The sequence below is a fragment of the Sphaerodactylus townsendi genome, linkage group LG01, assembly GCF_021028975.2.
Source record: "Sphaerodactylus townsendi isolate TG3544 linkage group LG01, MPM_Stown_v2.3, whole genome shotgun sequence".
Taxonomy (NCBI): domain Eukaryota; kingdom Metazoa; phylum Chordata; class Lepidosauria; order Squamata; family Sphaerodactylidae; genus Sphaerodactylus; species Sphaerodactylus townsendi.
In genome coordinates, this window is record NC_059425.1 from 97,557,988 (window position 1) to 97,563,987 (window position 6,000).

Here is a 6,000-nt window from a genome sequence, read left to right on the forward strand (position 1 = left end):
GGGCAGGAAGATCAGGAAGACATCAGGCCTGATCTCATAAGCATCTGATAATATTGTAGAATATTTGTCTAGTTTTATGTCCCTTCACTGGACCTTGAAGGCTTCTAAGAAATGAGCAAACGATATGCTACTGATTCTATGTCATTCTGCCTTACAAAACATGGTAAAAATATGGCCCTTTCGACCTTCCCATTGTATCTGAAGACGTGAATGCTGTATCGTGAAAGCTTGCACTGGGAACTTCACACACATGAAGAAGCTGCCTTATATTGCCTTTGACCATTAGTCTACCAAGCTCAGTTTTATCTACTCAGACTGGCACTGGTTCTCCAGAGTCTCTGATCTTTCAATCACCTCCCACCTTAAACTTTTTAACAGGAGATGCCAAAGATTGAACCCAGAACCTTCTACATGCAAAGCTGAGGCTCTTCCACTAAGCTACAGTCCCCAAATATTGTTGGGTCTTTCAGGTGCCATTGTCTTCTGTTTGCCTCACATTTTAATCTCTATCCCTGGATGCACTAAAACGTGCAACTACATTTTCAGACATTCTTATCTTATAAACCCTGCCAGTACTGTCCTCCTGTTGCATCCATTCTTCAAAATATAAACTCTAAGCAGGAAGGGACTCATCCTTTTACTCTCAATATGGTACTCTGTCCCAATAATACTGAAGGCATTATGATCTGATTGTTCAGTGCCAGTGAATCAATCAAACTGTTGACAGTCGCACCAATGTTTAATTCTTTAATAGTTTCTATTATACAGATTTAAAAAAAAAAACAGGTAACCAAACATGACAAAAGAAATATTAAATGCATAAAGATCAAGAGGTGCATAATAATTATTCTCAACAGAAGATGTTTAAAACCAATAACTGCCAGTTTGTTACAAGCAGACATGGATGTCCTTTCTAATAACACTCAGATTTTAAGACTTAAAACAAAGACATTTTAAACCTATGTGTAAAGAAATAAACCTACCGTATATACTCATGTATAAGTCTAATTTTTCAGCACATTTTTAATGCTGAAAAAGCTCTCCTCGACTTATATGCGGGTCATTAAAAATTTTTGTGTGTTTTTACTTTGCCGGCCAGCAGGGGGCGCGGTTTTTATGCTAGAGGCACCAAAATTTCAGGGTACCCTCAGAAGACTCTCCTGATGATACCAGCCAAGTTTGGCAAAGTTTGGTTCAGGGGGTCCAAAGTTATGGACCCCCAAAGGAGGTGCCCCCATTCCCCATTGTTTTCAATGGGAGCTATTAGTAGATGGGGCTACCCTTTTGAGGGTCCATAACTTTGGACCCTCTGAACCAAACTTCACCAAACCTGGCTGGTCTCATCAGGAGAGTCTCTTTATGATACCAGCCAGGTTTGGTGAAGTTTGGGTCAGGGGATCCAAAGTTATTGACCCCCCAAGGGGATGCCCCATCCCCCATTGTTTACAATGGAAGCTAATAGTAGATTTTTCATTTCTGATAATATCCCTCTTAAAATCTAAGTTGGGTTACATTTGGACATACAGGTGATGATGAGGAATCCAGTTCTGAAGGATTTTAACTCTTGTGTTTTAACTTGGTTACTGGTTGAGCTAAGGTTTTTGTACTTTTAAAGTTATTGTTGATACCATATTGTTCTTGTTGACCCTCTTTTCCACTTACAGAGCCAGTTTACTGTTTTTCTTTGAAATAAATATTCAAAAACATTTAACCTAATGATGCCTCAATTGATGCTGCATTTCCCACCCTCGACTTATATGCGAGTCAATAAGTTTTCCCAGTTTTTTGTGGTAAAATTAGGTCCCTCGACTTATATGCGGGTCGACTTATACACGAGTATATACGGTATTTATAACTGGTATATGGTTAGCAGCTAATTATTCTTGCAAACATGCAAGCAGCTTTCTCAAGAGGGTATCCATTTCTATGGTTACACAGTGTGAAAGTTTTCAAGCGCTAGGGGAAGGGAGCTATAAAATATGAGTAGACTCACTATAAGAATACCATTTACTGTGAAGGAAACTAACACCAATTTGTTCAAATGCCCACAATCAGACACCATGATGACCTTCATCTTCAATTTTATTGTGCCGTACAAGGAAAGAAAACACACAAACCAAACATTCAACCAGGGGTGTGGCTATCATGAAAAATTGATGTTTCCCCCCATGACATCTAAATTCAGAAGTGGTGCTTGTGTGACATCTTTATCCAAAGTCCTCTTTGCAGAACTGGGATACCTGGGAAAGCTAAAATGAGTTCTATGCCAATAAACTGTAATAGACAGAGACATACTAGACAAGATACGACATTCATCTATTCTATCATGATTGTGTCTATGATCAACAGACAACAGTATTCAACAGCAAGTGCATACTGAAGGAATAACAGGAAGAGAGGAAAGGTTTTCACATATTTACATTATACCAGAATCATCATAGGCTATTTATTCCCTGTAAACCTCAATTCACTGCTGCCTTGGGGGAGGGGGAAGTACAGCATATGTTTGGGAATACCAAACAGACTGCTAAGTGCAAATTATCAAAAGAAGGAATCAGCAACTATTCCAGTAACTGATTCCAACTTGAGTTTTTCTTGAAATAGTGCAAACATAAAACACATAGACCAAACTGCATGGGATTACTTCTATTTAGGAAACAGAAACACACACAAACACTAAGATTAGTGAGAAAACTGTAAATCCAGTGTGTTAACTATTGTCCATACATGCATCCATCACAAAATTCAGATTCTGTTTAAGGAAAGCTTGGGAGAAAATAAAGTTAGCATTCCTACATTCAACTTTCAAAAGTGTGACATTTTTAAACAATACAGTCAAAACTCCATCCACTATGTCCTATACAGCACGAACTTTAGAAATGTAGGTACTCATTGCCATAAGAGGAATTCTGGTTCAGCAGAATGCTCATGCTCTGATGCCTCCTCAAACAGGAAACCAAGTAAACAAAGATCATCACAAGCAGTAATGAACTCATTAAGCTTCAAGCAGTGCTTGAGGCAAGCATGAAAGCTAACATGCATGAAGTTCCTGCAGAGACTCATTATACTATCAGTTTATCACACACCTATCCTTTCAATACTCTGCAAGTCCCAGGGCACACATCCTGGGGACAGAAAGCTGACCAAATTATAGCTAATTAAATACATACTGTTTTCCCAGCATTGCTGTTGCTGCAGTTAAAACACTCCTTACAAACCAGCCTGGCTTCTTTAGCCCAAATCATTTTTTTAACTGCAGACAAGAGATCATAATGTGTATAAATTTAAGGCACACTACACTTGGATACATATCTGTATCTGGACAGGGGAAAACTCTTAAAACTAGGAAGGGTTCTGATCTTCAACATTCAAGTATCTCTATGCTGTTTCTTTTAAGAAACCACAATTACTGAAGAGCCATGTTTATTTTAAAAGTAGCACTCCATAGAAGAAACAGAGCCCTAAGTCCAAGATGAGGCTTAACAGAAGCAGGTGCTTCTTGTTTTAATAAGTAGGTCACCAGTCAGAGCAGCTGGGGGAAGGGAGACACCATCCACAGGAGAAGAGAGATTGGAGATGGCAGCCACATCTTATTTGCAAATAATAGTCTTATCACAGCCGCACTCAGATGCCTTCATCTTTACAAGTGTCACCAGGCAGTGAGGGCCTGGGGTTACCAGACCCTCTGCTTAGCCAGAGCGCCAGCTGCACAGGGCTTAGAGCAGGACTTCCTGTCTTCCCTTCAGATAAAGCCCAACCTCCACTGAAATAAAAGCTGCACAAGGATAAAAAAGACCAACTTTAATCAAGGAAATCCAGCCTCCCCCTTTTCCTTAGCATCTTTTGTCACCAAAAACCTTTAGTTAGCACTTTTTCCAGCCACACAGTCTCTCAAGAAGAAAAGGGGGAAGGGAAGTTAGTATTCTTTCTTTGGTAACTTGACCATGCAGACCTTCCAAAACTACATTTACTTGAGCATTGTGGGAACCCTTTGATTTTCTCTATGGAAAATAAATTTACTCTGCATCCATTTGCCAGTGGATTCTATGCAAGGAAACAGACTTTAAGGTAACTGAAAGTGGTTTGTGAAGGACACCACTTTGCATGATGTACAAATTGCCGTTGTCTCCCAGCTGCCTCTGGTCAGACAAGTTTTGAAACAGTACAAAGTCATGGAAAACTTATTCAGCGGAGGTGAAAGGGGGGGGGGTACATGTTATGCGCCACCATCCCTCTATCGAGCCGTATTCAACTCTTGAGAAACTATTGTCTGTCTCGGTCTTGGCTAAGGAAAAACCTGAGAACTATTTGTGTCCCCACCCCAGCAAGTTCACTAAACAAGGGAGCCATTACACACTGCAACATCAAAATACTTATGAGTTAATGTAAACCAATTACTCTGTGAAACTATCTGACTAGCTCAGCTATCCAAGTCGTCTAAGAAGCACAAGCTGAAAACATTTTCATTACAGCTCACATGCTTATTTTTAGCATCCTCTTAGATGCTTTATGATGAAAGTGTTACAATGAAATTAACCAGATGCACCAAGAAAGACTGCCTTTCTCTGAGGGGCACTAGAAAAAAGAGACACTCATGCAAATGGATGCAAAGACAATTTGCACAATTCAAAACACACCATTTGAAATCACTGCTGGAATATAGGGGCATAAGTTAGCACCGCCGTTCTGGGATGTGTGTCCAGAGGAATGAGGTCCAAAACTACATGCACAAGACGATAGCCTCTCTTTGCTTCAAACTCGATGCTAAACGCTGATGGGGGATACCTAATTATATCACATGACCTTGAAACACCAGCAAAGGTGTTGGTACTCAGGGAAGCCCTATTCCTCTTAGATTACAACTTGGATTTGAACAACGAAGTATCACATTCCGGTGGGGGTTACACACCTTTCCAGTGCGTACAAACCGCACCTACCTCCACACCGCAGCCTACCATGGGACGAATGCGTGCATAGCACAACCGGTGTGTGATCGCATCAGACCACACATCAGAGGACCAGCAATCCGCGCTGCAATGCCAGATTTGCGGCTACGCTGCAACCGACTGACGCCACAGTATTAAGTTGCAGAAGGACAAACCCGTCCTCCTTTACAAAAACCCTCAGGACAAGGTCTGTTTATTCACTCCAAGCCCCCCACCCCCACCCCTGTGAAGTTATCTTCACGAGTCGGACAATATTGCGAAGCAAGAGGCGAGAGATAAAGGCTGCAACTGCAGTCCGGAGAGACTCCCGACTCATCTACACGAAAGTAAACTCGTGGCCTTCAGCGGATCTACCCGCTCGGAGCCCCTGAGAAAAGCATCTTCTTAGCAGATGCAAAAACTGCACAAGTCGTCCCACCAAATTCCGGGCGCAAGAAACAAAAACGCCCGGCCAAAGAACGAGAAAGGAAAGCAGCTTCGCGTCAAACTAGCGGCGGCTCTAGAAGGAGAAAGGGGGAGGGGGGGGTCTTTCATCCCTACCGTTCCGTCTCCTGAAGAGAAGGAAAGGTCTTTCTCCAACCCGAGGGCTCCGCGGAATGGGGAGGACCCCAAAGCAGCGCAGCCCCGCCTGGCCGCTCTCTGCAGGCAGCGCCCCGCCAAGACAAACAGGCGGAGAGAAGTTTCTTTTGCCTTGCTTGGAGTTGGGCTGCCAGACTGGCCGCCGCCGCGCGCAGCTCAGCTCCCCGGCTCGTCGCTTCGCCTTCCCTCCCTCGGAGTGGCAGCAGCAGCAGCAACACATCCCGGGCCACTCCTTCGAGGAGCGCGCGGGGCTTGCAAGGAGGCGGTGCAACAGCCGTCGTCGTCGCAGCCACGAGGCGGTCCTCGGCCTGTCCGCCCACCCCCCCCCCCTCCGGGTGAACTTCGCTCCTTTGTGTCTCCGGGGCTCCCTCGGGTTCTGTCGATGTGGAGGTTGTCGCGGCGGCACCCGGCTCGCTCCGCAGCCGCCGTCGTTGGGATTTGACTGCTATTTGATAAACAATAACGGGGGAAGTCG

The 6,000-nt window shown here is 43.6% G+C and overlaps 1 protein-coding gene across 5 annotated transcripts in view; it reads right to left on the reverse strand.

Moving 5' to 3' along the window:
• Nucleotides 1–5,737, reverse strand: part of TIAM2 (TIAM Rac1 associated GEF 2) — a 199,703-nt gene extending 193,966 nt beyond the window's left edge. For all 5 annotated transcript variants that reach the window (XM_048488283.1, XM_048488301.1, XM_048488292.1 and 2 more), the window contains exon 1: nucleotides 5,487–5,737. The gene's annotated coding sequence lies outside the window, so the exon portion shown is untranslated. The remainder of the gene's footprint in view (nucleotides 1–5,486) is intronic.
• Nucleotides 5,738–6,000: the final 263 nt, after the last annotated feature.